Raw genomic sequence first — 14,188 nt, 5'->3', positions numbered from 1 at the left:
TCAACAAACACATTGTTTTCCTTTTGTTAAGGGATGGAGTCATATTTGCCTCATGAAAAGGTGTTTTCCTAAAACACTATGGTAACCACTACTTGTAGTCTAAGCACCAAATCACAACCAAAACACAGCAAGCAGATTTCTGGAATGCCCATCTGGATAGCTTTTATCATACAGGAAAGAAATAGAATGCAGCATTTACAGAACAGTTCAGTTTGATGAAAAGTACAGAGATAGAATCTAGAAAACCTATTATCAAGTGGCTTATGTCAGCCATGTGAGTGTGAATTAGAAGGAAACATTCATAAAAGTGTGAATCTTCTAGAAAAAGTACATCAATGCAGTATATATAACTCATGGTGCTATGCACAAAGTATGAAGTATGCATAGAGCAGCAGAGCTGAACAAGTCTAAAGAGGGTATCCTTTTTTGCTGAGTTCCATCCTGTCAAGTCACCTGTCCTTCCCTGCTGCCGAAGATGCTTGGATGTGAGGGATTGTCATGGGGTGCTGCCCTTCAGCATGTCCCCTTGTGGCCTTGCACATGTGTTGCACTCAACCACCCCTCTCATTCTTTCAGTCATTTACGACATCAGATTAATTCAAACATATACCTCCCTTGCAGGTTCTGGTTTATGCACATATTCTAAAGAGGGCAAATCACTTATTAGTTGCTCAACTTCATGCCCACTCTGGGTCCATGTAAGAATCCTGCATGGCTTCCTCACCCTATTTAGGAGGCCCCATCCCTCCTCCTTGGCTAAGTGGGGACCCCTGCTACTTAAACTGTGACTGAAGCACTGACCTACCAAAACCAGAATCTGCTCTTGAAAGAATCACAATGAAAATGTAAATCAAATTTCACATAGCAGCCCCACAGATTTCAGAGAAGGTCATATTGTGGATACATGCCACTGAAACTGCTGTCTCCTTGTCTGAGTGAACTCTAAGACAATCAGACACAGGCACACCAGTTGGTTGATAACCATGGGCACCAGGTTTGTATAATTTTGGGTGGTGCCCAGAACTGGTCCAAGCAAAGCCGTCCCGTCCATAGGACGGACCAGGGCAACTGCCCTGGGCCCTACGCTTTGGGGGGCCCCGCGCTTCAGGGGGACACAGGATTCAGGCAGAGCCGTCCCGTCCATAGGATGGACTGGGGCAATTGCCCCAGGCCTCACGCTTTGGGGGGCCCCTGGCTTCAGGGGATCACGGGGTCCAGGGCGGCCTGTAGGGTTAGTGGGGGTCCTGGCGCTGGCAGAAGAAGCCTTTATTTTTTGTTGAAGTAGTCTCTGCAGTTTGCTGTTCAGTATCTTTTTCCTCTATCGCTTTCTAACTTGTATCTGATTATTTTTAGAGGCTTTGCAGTTCTTAGATTGTTTATATTTTTTAAGCTTTTTGCTTATTCCATATACTGAACATAGTTTTATTTTCCTGCGTAATCACATATATCTCTGTTTCCCTTTTTACCATTAATACTAGTTTGGGTGAATTTTGAGTGCAGTTTTTCCAAGTATCTCTTCAATATTGCTTACTTCTACAATAAACTGTAATAGATTTATCATAGGATAGCATTCCTACCCAAATATAGTGGGGAATTTCAGTATTTCCCAAAGTGAAGATTCTCTAAAATTAAATTGTATTATTGCTTCTTCTTCTCTAATAAACATGATCCTACAAATAATTATAATCTAAAAATATTATTTCTAGAAACCCGGTTCTCTTTTTGTTCCACTAAATATGTATATTAATAAAATCAAGTCACATATTCTGACCTTTTCATAGATTATCTCTAACTATTTTGTGATGTACATTTTCTAATTGTCCTAGAGGTGTATAGCAACTTTCCTGGATCCAATGACAACCCTTTATTATCCTTAACTTCCTGATGTCTTTGCAGTGTCAGACAAAATTTCTAGATCATATCTCTTGGCAGATTTGCATCAATATTGTCCTTTTCTGTGATATTATTTTGCATATCCACAAGCATACCCAGTTAATGTATGAAAGAATTTAAGAGCTCAACAACATTTCTAAAAGTGTCATATTGTGAAAGTAATGCATTAAGCAATATCTGTAAGTTACATTGCTTAATGCACTGCTAGAAGATACTCAGATCCTACAGTAATGAGGGAGGTATGAGAACCTATATCATTTAGAATAGAACAGAAAACAATATTTCCATTTTAGAGACTAACAAATTTATTTGGACATAAGCTTTCATGGGCTAAAACCCACTAAAGCCCATGAAAGCTTATGCCCAAATAAATTTGTTAGTCTCTAAGGTGCCACAAGGACTCCTCATTGTTTTTGCTGATACAGACTAACATGGTTACCACTCTGAAATATTTCCATTGTGCCTCTACAATTTCCCCTCTGCAAATGTAAATGAAAAGTCAGATTTTTGTGTGTCAGGACCACTTGCTACACCCGTGATACACCAGCACACTTGAAAAACTATTCTGATATCACCCACTTTTAAAAAAGTATTTAACTGTAATTCAGCAGCCTAATTACATGTATTTCTAGCATTTATTTTTAAATATTTTAGTTCTCTCTCATGGCATTTTTTTAAGTGTACCTTCTTGGTATGTTTGAAAATGTTGACTGGTGGGGATAGTTATCCTGGGATCTATGACATCCATATTTTTTTTTATTTCCTTATCATCAAGTTAATTTATTTTGGCTATATCCTGTAATTGATTTGTAAAATTTGCAAAATTTTCATTACTTTGACTTATTCCAGTACGATAAAACCTAATTTAAATACAGATAAAAACTTTACTTCTCTTCTTTCCCCCAGCCACCATGCCTCTGCTCTGTCCTCAAAATATTTAATTTACTTTAACATGGGTATTTTTCTTAAAGTTACCTATGGGTCAATCATTTGCTTTTCCATATGCCATCCCTTAAAGTCCTGCTCCCAATTCCATTCACATTCCGTTTTTAATGCTGATACTTATCAAGAGTATAATGTTTATATTTACCAAGGTGTGAAAGTGGAGTGGGATAAAAAAAAAATTGGGGGAGGGGGTAAAAATGGACGTGCATGGAATATGTGGGTTGCGGTTTGCTGAGCTTTAGGGGAATAACTATTATTTGGTTTTATTTAAAAATTTTGAAAGGTGGTCTATCTAAAGTTCAAAGTTTGTGGCTTGTAATTCCTGTGCTAGAAAGAAAAGGGGGGGGGGAAATAAAACAAAAAGATTCTTAGAGTTACATTTCAAAAAGAGAATTTTTTCTTCTTCTTTGACAAATTCATTAATCTTTGTGTGTGGGGGGAGGGGGGAATGATGGAAAATTTAATGCTCAGTGAAGAGTTAACGTATTCAATTTAGGAAGTAAATCCGATCATTTAAAATGTGAAAGAAAAGGATTTTAGTCCTGCTTGAAGTGCAAATCTCAGTACAGCCTTAATTCTGGAGTCACTGACAACATCTCCATAATACTGTCATTACTCTGACATGCATAATTAGTACAAGCATACACCTAAGTCTATTGATTAACTTATTTTGCGATTCAAAGTAATATCTCTGACCTTCACCACTGGAAGATTAATTAATATCCCTCTAATTCAATCTTTTGTATCAATCTTTTGCTTGTAGACTGTTCATGTCATTATTTTCATATGATTTCTCCATGAGAAAATGGAGCCCTCCCCCATCCTGACTGGGACCTTTACATTCTACTGTAATATAAATAATAATATACTTAACAATACAAAATGTGAGTAGTATGTACTTACAGGAGTAGTAGGTCTACCCACATAAATACCATTCAGTGGGTGAAATTCACCCCTGTACAGAACAGTGCTCAAATAGTGCTTAGGCTAGCTGTCTGCAGACCAGGCCCTGGCATATATATATATATATATATATATATATATATATATATACACACACACACACACACACACACACAGAGAGAGAGAGAACGCACATGTTTTGGAGAAAGATGGAGTCTAAATAGAGAGGACACAAAGTAAAGTATTATTAACCCCCTTGGGGATGGAGATCCGTGGTACAGACACACTTGTCTACACAGCAAAAGAAGACAGGTGGCAGCAAGTGTCAGAGCCAGGGTCAATTTACTCGGGCTTGCAGAGCTCAGGCTTCAGGACTAAAATAACAGTGTGGATGTTCAGGTTTGGCTGGAACTCAGGTTCTGAAACCCAGCCTGAGCCTGAATGTCTACACTGCTATGTTTAGCACCGCAGCGCAAGCTCCATGAACCCGAGGCAGTTGACTCGGCTCTGACACTTGCTGCAGCTTTTTTTTTTTTTTTTTTTTTGCTCTGTAAATGTACCCTAAGTGGCTTGCCCAAAGTCACAAAAGAAGCTGTATGTCCCGGAATTGATCTCAGATCCCTTGAATGCTTGTCTGGTTATGTAACCAGACAACCCATGCTACCTATGAAGGCCAGCTTTCCGCAGTCACTCACGTCCATTGTGGGTAAAGGTTGCAGGCCACAATTGATTATTTACACAAATAAGACCTGCTCAGCATAGATGTAGGTTGCAGAATTAGAACCTTCATTTATGTGGGACAGATGCTTTTCAAGGTTTTTCTATTAGACTTGTGAAGCTCCTGTTACTGTCAGCTAGGAGATGCTTATATCAAGGGCAACATATGACCCTTTTCTTCTTACTCTTCGTAGTGAAGATGATTATAATGTAGGAGCAATTTGTTCTCAAAGTTTCAATTAGTTTTTTAGGGGAAATACACTGATACTTCCTGTGTCACAGCTAATACCAAAGTCATGGAGCCTCTTCATATTAACAAAGACATCAAACAACAACCTGCAAAGTGCTGTCTTTAGAAAATTAATTATTTGATGATCTGTTAAACTGAATGTTTCATAAAAATATATGTATTTACTTATTTATAGGATGAGGCAAAAGCATTATGATGAAAATAAATCAACATTTCAGCTATACTACCAATTCTCAAAATTCATATCATCTTACACAATCATCAGCCATTCTGCAAGAAATTGATTTTACATTCTAAAGGATTCCTGTAAGTGAAAAAATCTGTATAAGTGTGTGTGTATATTTACAGAGAGAAAATTATTCCATTACATTTGTTGTTAATATGGATACAAATAGTTTTCATAAATATTAGTTAGTTTTACAAATAAGTAAAATTACATCTAAAATCTGTTTAAGAAAATTTCTCTTGAATGTTCAAAATATAATATATAATTATAATGCATACTAATTCTGTGTCTGCATGAGACTTTTCTAACTAACATGCTGACTCTCAAAGGCCTAAAGTAAATTTAGTGTTTTGTTTCCTTCCCACCTCCCTCCCCCCAATAATTTTTTTTAATTTTATTTCCTCAGCTTTATCACAACATTTTAGAAACATTCTGTTCTAAAAAATAGAGAACACTATGGTAGCAATGGACAATCTGGAACAGATAGAGTATCAGGTAAGGACATAATACTGATCCACAATATTTCTGATTCCTGGCTGATGTTAGAATGGTACTGTGTTGGTGTTTGAGGAAAAAAATACATGCTTGCAAGTGATGTAAAAGAAAGTTAAAGGAAAACTGAATTTTATAATGTAGGAACAAAATTTCCAACCTGGACTGTCCAAAGTTAAACACCCAAATCCTTATGTAGGCACCAAAAGAAAGGTGTCCTCAATTTCAGAGGTGCGGAACACTCCAAACTATAAAGGTAATAGGTGTTGTGGGTGCTCATTAACTCTGAAAATTCAAACTAGTTATTTAGCTGTGTAATGGGGTGGCTTGCCCATTAAGGGCTGGGGCTAGCTAACCTTCAGTACAGAATGAGCCACACCTAGGAGAGATCAGGATGATTGCAGCCTGCTACTGCTCTTTATACGGCAATGCTCAGAGATTAGAGCCTGCTGCAAGTGAGCAGGATCTAGCAGAAAGTCCTGAGAGTTAGGACTGAGTCTCCAACCAGTAGGGCCTGGGAGTGGCCTGCCAAAGCAGGAAAGGCCCCAGGTAGGAAGGCCTGGGAGGAGGAAGAAAATCCGTTATTTGTGTGAACTTTTGGGTGGACTTGAAAACTATTTTGAATGCTTGTTAATTTAATAAAGCACAACCCAAGAAGGGATGGGAATGGATAACAGTGCCTTTTGAGTTTCTTGAATAGTCCAAGAGGGAAAACTCTGTGGCTTGACCTAGGCCACAAGGGAGTGCATGGGAGGCAGTTGGCCCAGTTACAATGTGCCTAAAAGGTTTTGTTACTTAAATTTAGGCACCAGATTTGTAAATTTTCCACTTGATTTCCACAACATTAAGACACAAGACAGCAACCTTTACTCATGTGAGTAAATCTTACTTAATAAAATAACCCCATTGAAGTAAATGGAACTACTTGTGTATGCATAGGTGCCGTGGAGCACCCACAGGGAAAAATTAGCAGGTGCTCCGCACCCACTGGCAGCCAAGCTCCCCCCTCCTTGCGTCCTTCTCCCCCCCCAAGCATGCCGCGTCCCCGCTCCTTCCTCTCCCTCCCAGCGCTTCCCGCTCCCCTGCCGCCTAACAGCTGTTTGGCAGCGCTTAGGACTTTCCGGGAGGAAGGGGGAGGAGCGAGGATGCAGCGGACTCAGGGGAGGAGGCGGAGAAGAGGTGGGGCAGGGGCGGGGACTTGGGGGAAGGAGGTGGAATGGAGGCGGGAAGGGGCAGGGGCTTTGGGGAAGGGGTGGAATGGGGGCGGGGCAAGGGCAGTGCAGGGGCGGGAAGAAGTAGGGCCAGGGGGGTCAAGCAACCACCGGGCAAAGGGGAAGTCAGCACCTGTGTGTGTTTGTATGGATTACTAGTGTAAGTTTAACACCGGCAGACACTGGTTGTCACGGGCAGGATCAAATCTGGGACCTCTGAAGCTAAATGCATGAGCCTCTACTGCAAGGATCGGCAACCTTTGGCCCGCGGCCCGCGCTGCTTCTCGCATCCCCCATTGGCCTGGAGTGGCAAACGCAGCCAGTGGGAGCCATGATTGGCCGAATCTGTGGACGCGGCAGATAAACAAATCGGCCTGGCCCGCCAGGGGGCTTACCCTGGCAGGCCGCGTGCCAAAGGTTGCCGATCCCTGCTCTACTGCATGAGCTAAAAGCCACATGGCCCTTAGCTAAGGCTGTAGCAGACTCATTAATCTCTAAGTGGTCTCGGTGACACTAGCGGGGACAGAGCACCACACCCAGGAGGTATGTGGGTTATGTAAGGACTACAGCACAGGACCCTTCATAGTTTTAAAAGCACCGTGGAGCCCTATATCTATACAAAAATGTAGCACTAAAATTTTAAAGGTGCATTGCAAGCACTTAAGGAAGTCTGAAATAACTCTCTGATAAGATTCCTAAAAGAAAAAGAAGTCTACGGCCATTGTTTAAAATCTTAATTAGCACTGCGTGTGAAGTGAAATGGGAGATAATTACAACCTCCTTAAAAGCCTGAGAAATTTGAGTTACTGTCTCTTTGCCAGAGTGAGCAACATCATAACTACCATAAGCACAGCTTTGAAATAGGTGTGTGTGCAGGGCTTAATATCTGTATTTGTGCCTCAGATAATTTGTTTGTTTTACATTTAACATTTGTCATGTTTTATTTTTTTATTGCCACAGGGAGACAGTGCACACATGTTGCATGCTATAAAGAAAACAGAGCTGGTTAGGAATTTTTCAAAATGGCTTTTCTTCAGAAAAGTTTCCTCAGGTCAAGGGTGGAGCTTCTGGTCAAAATGAGAGTGAGTGAGAGAGTCCCCAGAATAGCCTGGTGGTTAGGGCAATCAACTGGGAGGCCCAAAGCAAGGATGTGAACCTGTCGTTCCCTATATCCCCGTTATGTGACATACCCACCAGGTTATTCTGGGGTTGGTGTTTGTCCATGTCTCCTGTTGGAAGTGTTCCACTTTGCATAAACAATTAAATATTCATTGGGAAAGAGAGAGACTGACTAACTCTGCAGCTGGCTGGTTATGGCAGTCACCTGGAATGTGGGGATCAGGCAGAACAAGGACTTGTACCTGGGTCACCTACATCCCAGCTAGCACCATAACAACTGGGCTATTGATTAGTCTTGGGAGGATGGCTCTCCTTCCCCGCCCACCCTAAAGTAGAATGGGAAAAGTTTTGGAATCTCACAAACTTTCATGGGACAGGAAAACTGTCTCTGACCCAGATCTAAATGAAATGCAACACACAGCACTTTAGCATCTTTCCCACAGAAGGAAATATATTTTAGACATATCTGCCAGTTTGACAATCCTCCGCACATGCATGAGCATGCATGCATGTGTACATACACACTCAGAATAAGTGGTAGTTAGTTATCAAAAAGCATAACCACAGCGTGACTACAGTCAGACTATTATGAAGTGTAACCATAATAATAACATGAAAGCAACAGGGATCAGAAATGAATAGAATTTTCAAGCAAAAATTAAATAAAACTGCATCAAAAATACAACTACACTGTATTAAAAAATCTAGTGTTTAGCAATATTTGCAAAATGTTTTTCCTTTAAATTTTAGTCCCTGTAACCCGTAGCTTATTTTGAGTGACAAAAGAAAGTGACCAAACGTTTTAAATGCTCTGGATCCAATCCAGCACACTATAGCTGTGGACCTCAGACACATCTCTTGAGAGGCAATGACTGCTGGCTCCAAGGCAAGATGATCCAGACTGAAGAAATGTCAGCCTGCTCTAGAAGATGCAAAACTCCCAAATAAAATGATGTGTTAGGAAGTTGTGATCCTGCAGGTAGGAGGGACAAAATCTCCCGCCTCTTTCTCTTCTCTTCCACTTCCTATGTTTACTGTCCCAACCATACCAACGCAGACTAATGAGCCCGTGCACTGCTTGCAAAAGTGGGACTGAAGAGCAACAGAGGAAGATAGCTGAAATAAAATCCATCAGTTTAACAATGACAAGAATAAGCTCAGCAATAAAGAAATATAAAACAAAATAGGCACAAACTGTGTGCTTTTAGCCCTTTCATTATGTTCTCCCCCTGAGCATTTGTCACTTTTTCCATTCTCCGTTGGGTCCCCTCCTTCCCGAGCAAACACATTATCAGTTACAGTACATGTGAAATATTCGCTGTAAGCTTCTTGGGGCAAAAGTTATTTTCTTATTTTATTGTATAGATCATGCACATATGAAGGTACAATGCAACCAGTAATAACAATAACCCCCATTGCTCCAGGAGTGACTCCATTAAGGGTGGAGTTGAACATGTTCTGAACCAGCTGACGGGTTGGGACATCAATCTTTTAAAAACAAAAAACAGCTTAAAGTACTCAGAGTGGGAGGATAAGGCTCTTGCCTATTCCCATCATTAGTGTGCCGCAAAAGGCATTCTACCCTCCCCCACTCTCTGTAGCATTGTGAAGGGAGGTGGACTCCCCCTTCTGCGCGCGCACACACACACACACACACACACACACACACACACACACACACACACACACACAGTGATTTTGGGGCTCTCTCCTCAATCATTTTTCCCGTCTCATGTTATGAAGTAAGCGTTTCTTCTTTGGATTTCATGCATCTTCCCCCCTCCCTGGAGTTATCATTCAGAAATATCCTGATATTTTTGAGGCTGTAGCCCTTTTAAAATTCATCTACTGATATTCAGTAAGCCAAGGAAGAACCTACTACATCCCTGTTTGAGAATATTAGGGGGTGGTCTGAGTATATTTGATGAATACTGACAACATCTGGCAACCCCTACTCAAAACCTTATGGTAATCCAGTCTCCATATAGTTAAGATATACCATAAATATATGAATCACTTGTTCTCTGTGAAGAAGTCTTTTTCTTGATTCTACAACCATCATGAGTTAATAGAATCTCCAAACTTTACAACATATTGCTGTCTGAAGACAGAATTGGCACACAAACCTCTCTAATTTAACTTCTTAAATTTATTATAGCTAGCGGTGGTTCCAGCAAGCTAGTTTTACAAATAGATGGAAAATATTTTAACTCATTACTGTTAGCAAAGTTACCCGCACTTTTCTTTCTACAGTTCTATTTTCCTTGTTATTTGGGTAGCTGTTGTATTGCAACTGATCAGAAAACAAACCTGTCAATATTGAGCGTATTTTAAAATCTTCCCAGAGAGGTTTGGGAGACTACAAACACTGGTGAGAAATGTCTTTTGACCATAAGTTTGAGACAATTTAGGAACTATTGTTTGTTGTTGCTTCATATTATGAAAATTAAATGAGTGACTTTATGAATCTCTAAGAAAGCCAGAGTAAAAGTGTATTAAGGGATACATTAATAAAATATTTTTGAAGATATTAATTTAATCTACAAAATATGGGATCTGATATATTTAGATTAAATTTTCTTTTAGATATTGAAATCTACTCAAAGCTAAGCATATGTTCCTCCTCTGAACATATGACAGATTTTTTGTGCAATACAGATTTTAAGGTATTCTAAAACAATAAACAAGTTAGTATCTTTTCTACTTATACATTCTGAAACAATGCCAAAGCCACAAAAGTTATGGTTGCATATCACTAATATGAGGCTTGTATTTCACTTTCTTCTGCTCACATAATTTTTATTGCATGCTGCTGTATTGTTGAATATAGAAATAAAATTTTTAGATGCACAGTGTCCTATTGTTAGAAAATTCATGCCAAATCTCTATATAAATAATTGTAAAAGTCTGCACTCCTGTAAATCAGTAAGGTATTTCCCCCTTATCAGTGGTTCAGTCTATTTCAGGTGACCAATCATTATAAATTTCATTTGACGTTTGCTCTAGGTAACAACAGAATATGGGATGAGGAGCTGTAGATATAGTAAGGAATATATAATTACCTCTGATACCTGTAAGCTACTGGGACTCGAATAGTGAAGATATCAGATGGCAATTTTTTTCTCCCCAAACATGTTAATAGATTGACAAAAATAAAATTTCCAGTCTGATTTCAACACAATGAGAAGAAAACCAGTAACCATACTTTTAAAGACAACATTTAGTGATCTTTATATATGCAACTATTGTTAAATTTTACATACTGTACAACCAAGCCCAAGCTTTCAAAAACTATTATCTGGAATCCCAAAATCATGAGATTGCCTTAAAAATCATGAGATTTTAAAAATAATAAAATGTTTGGTTCCTTTTATTTGCCTTCTGGTTTTTGACTCTCAGGATTCACATTTTCAAGATTTTCTCTGCAAACATGAAGGCTAGACTTTTTCATTTTAAACACTGAAAGCTGAGAGGCTCACTGAATCATGTGACTCCAAGAGCTGGGGCTTTAAGAAAAATACCAAATATTGCAAGACTCGTGATAAAACTGTGTGCGTTGGCAACACTGCTAAGGCTCTGATCCTGCAAAGAGCCTCTTGGGTTTGGTACGAGCCCTGCTGAAGTCAATTGGGCTCTGCCTGGACACAAGGGCCCATCTGTATGGTTTCGGTTATAGCACTGGGGCCTAAATATGTTAACAGTTGAAACTGTGAACTTCATACACCCAGAATATAGATAGAATATTTTAAAATATGCTATTTGATTAGTTAGTTGGAGGCTCTGTGAGATGGCCATATTTGTATAAGTCTATGGGTGCAGTACACAGAGTAGATCAGGGATCGGCAACATTTGGCAGTGGGAGCCGCGATCGGCTGAACGTGCGGAAGTGGCAAGTAAACAAACTGGCCCGGCCCGCCAGGAGGCTTACCCTGGCGGGCCGCATGACAAACATTGCCGATCCTGCAGTAGATGCTGACTACATATCTCACACATTCAGAAGAAAATCATTGTAATGTTTATATTTTATTTTTAATATGTCTCAATAATTTAAAATTGGTTAAAAAAAGGGGAAAAGCCCAGTTAGTGACACCAAAGTGCTACATGGAAGACATGGGTTCAGTTTTTAACGTGGGATCTTAAAATGGACTGTTCTCCATATCAGCTAATCAGGGCAGAATTCCCATCTCTGATCTGCACTGTGGACACCTGTTAAACATTCTGCCTTTGGTCCACATATGAAGCTCCCACTGCTACCAATGAGAGTTCTGCATACAGCAAAAAGGGTGGAGTGCTCGATCTTGCACCATTGAAATCAATGGGAGTTTTGCTCTTGAGTTGTATGGGAGCAGGATCAGACCCAGAATATGCAAAAAGGATGTGCACTGCAGATAAAAGATCCATAGAGGAGATGACAGGGGGAGAACTGTGACCATAGTCTCCAGAGGGAAAAGGCTGGTATATATTGTATCACTCTGAAGAACTTCACAGCAGCCAGTTTGCAATAGCAAGAATCTTGGAGAATTGTCTCATCCCTCTGAGCCACAGGATATGCGCAGGGAGGTAGCTGCTATTATTACATGGGTAGGAAAAATGGGATAAAAACAGAAGTGAGTCTAAAATCATTAACTGGGTAAAAGCAATGTGGGTGAAATCCTGACCTCTGTTGAAGCCAATAGCAAAAATCCCATTGACTTCAATGGGGCCAGGATTCCTTCCTGTGATTCCATTTGGATTTATCTAATATCCTGAGTCACTGTGTCAGAAGTAGGAGAGAAACACCCAGTGAGTATAAGTCCTTAGTCATGGCCAGATCCATGAGGTTATCTCCTTACAGTCAGATGTCTGAGCACCTTTCACAAGTCCTGTTCCCCAAGCCAAAAGAGAAAGAATCCTTCTAACACATGGCTTCATATAGTGTTATTGACAAAATTTGTGTGTCCCCATGCCTTCGTCACTGGTTAAGAAAGATGGCACAGAAGACTAATTATTTACTGCAAGGAATGAGCAACTAGGTTTTTGAAGTAAATTATTGCCATAATTAAAAATCTTTTAAAAATGAATAAAACTGATTCATTTCAGTCAGGACACTGATTACCAAGTTGTATTCTGTATAAACACATAGGTTATGGAATTCTGACTAAAAGCTGGGTGAATAATTCATAATGAATCATTTATTTGACAATCTTCATTTTCCCCCCCTTCTGTTTACAGATTATCCAAAGGCAGATTGTGATTTTCTCAAATTTAATCATTCTGGATAAAATTCACCCCTGTGCATAGGAGCAGAATAAGATTTTATGCTACTTAAGCCTTTAAAATAAGAACATAGGAATCACCATACTGAATCAGAACCAAGGTCCATCTAGTCCAGTATCCTATCTCTGACAGTAGTCGGAATTAGATGTGTCAGAAGAGACTTACGTTATGCATAGGTCTCGTGCTAGCTCTCTGCACAGAAGTGAATTTTGCTGTGGCTTGAGCAATTCTTGGTTTGCAACATATTTGTGAGCAGTTCACTGAGTGTATTCCATATTTGAACTGCGAGGATAATCCGTTACATCACATGGCATTGCTTCTGTTTCCTCACTGGATGAACACAACTCTTATAAGTAGGTTTCTTGTGTGAAAATTGAGCATAAAATTTTTATTTTCCAATAATGTTCTAAAAAATGTGATTAACTTACCCTGTTTCTGTCATTAAACTCAGTAGCTAAAATAGTCACAGGATGCCATCATGAGGGGGAGGGGTGAAACAAATTTATTTACAAATTCAGACTGTTAAAATGAATTTATTTATAAATACAAGGGATTTTTATACCACTGTTGACACAGCTGTACCTCTGACAGATATTTTTAAGTATGTTTTTCCAAAATAGATAATTGAAGCTTTCACTATTCCACTTAGTCCCCAGATTCACTCCTCATAATGAAGATAAAGTGTATCCAGCACTACTACAGCAATGGATAAAAAGCAGATTTAAAAAATGACTATTTCATATTTTCAAACAGATCTCTGAATCTGAGACTGCAAATTGTACATGTGCATCCATACACAGATTGCATGTTATAGATCAGTGATACTCAGACCTCAGTGGTTCAGGAGCCAAATTAGCCATCACAATTACCTAAAAGAGCCACAGTAGTGTGAATTTATTGTTTCATTTACTCTCTCTCTCTCTCTCTCTCTCTCTATAGATAGATATCAGGATGCTCTTACTATGTTATTTACTATATATATATATATATATTTACTATATATATATATATATATATAGTAAATAACATAGCAAAAGCATCCCGATTGGTTAATAACTTAGACTGATGAATAATTAAATCACACAGTGTTTTGATATCATGTGCTGAAAAAGCCACAGGAGAGACATTAAAGAGCCACTTGCGGCTCGCAAGCCTCAATAGGAATATCAATGTTCT

The sequence above is a fragment of the Emys orbicularis genome, chromosome 1, assembly GCF_028017835.1.
Source record: "Emys orbicularis isolate rEmyOrb1 chromosome 1, rEmyOrb1.hap1, whole genome shotgun sequence".
Classification (NCBI taxonomy): domain Eukaryota; kingdom Metazoa; phylum Chordata; order Testudines; family Emydidae; genus Emys; species Emys orbicularis.
This window is presented reverse-complemented; position numbering follows the sequence as displayed.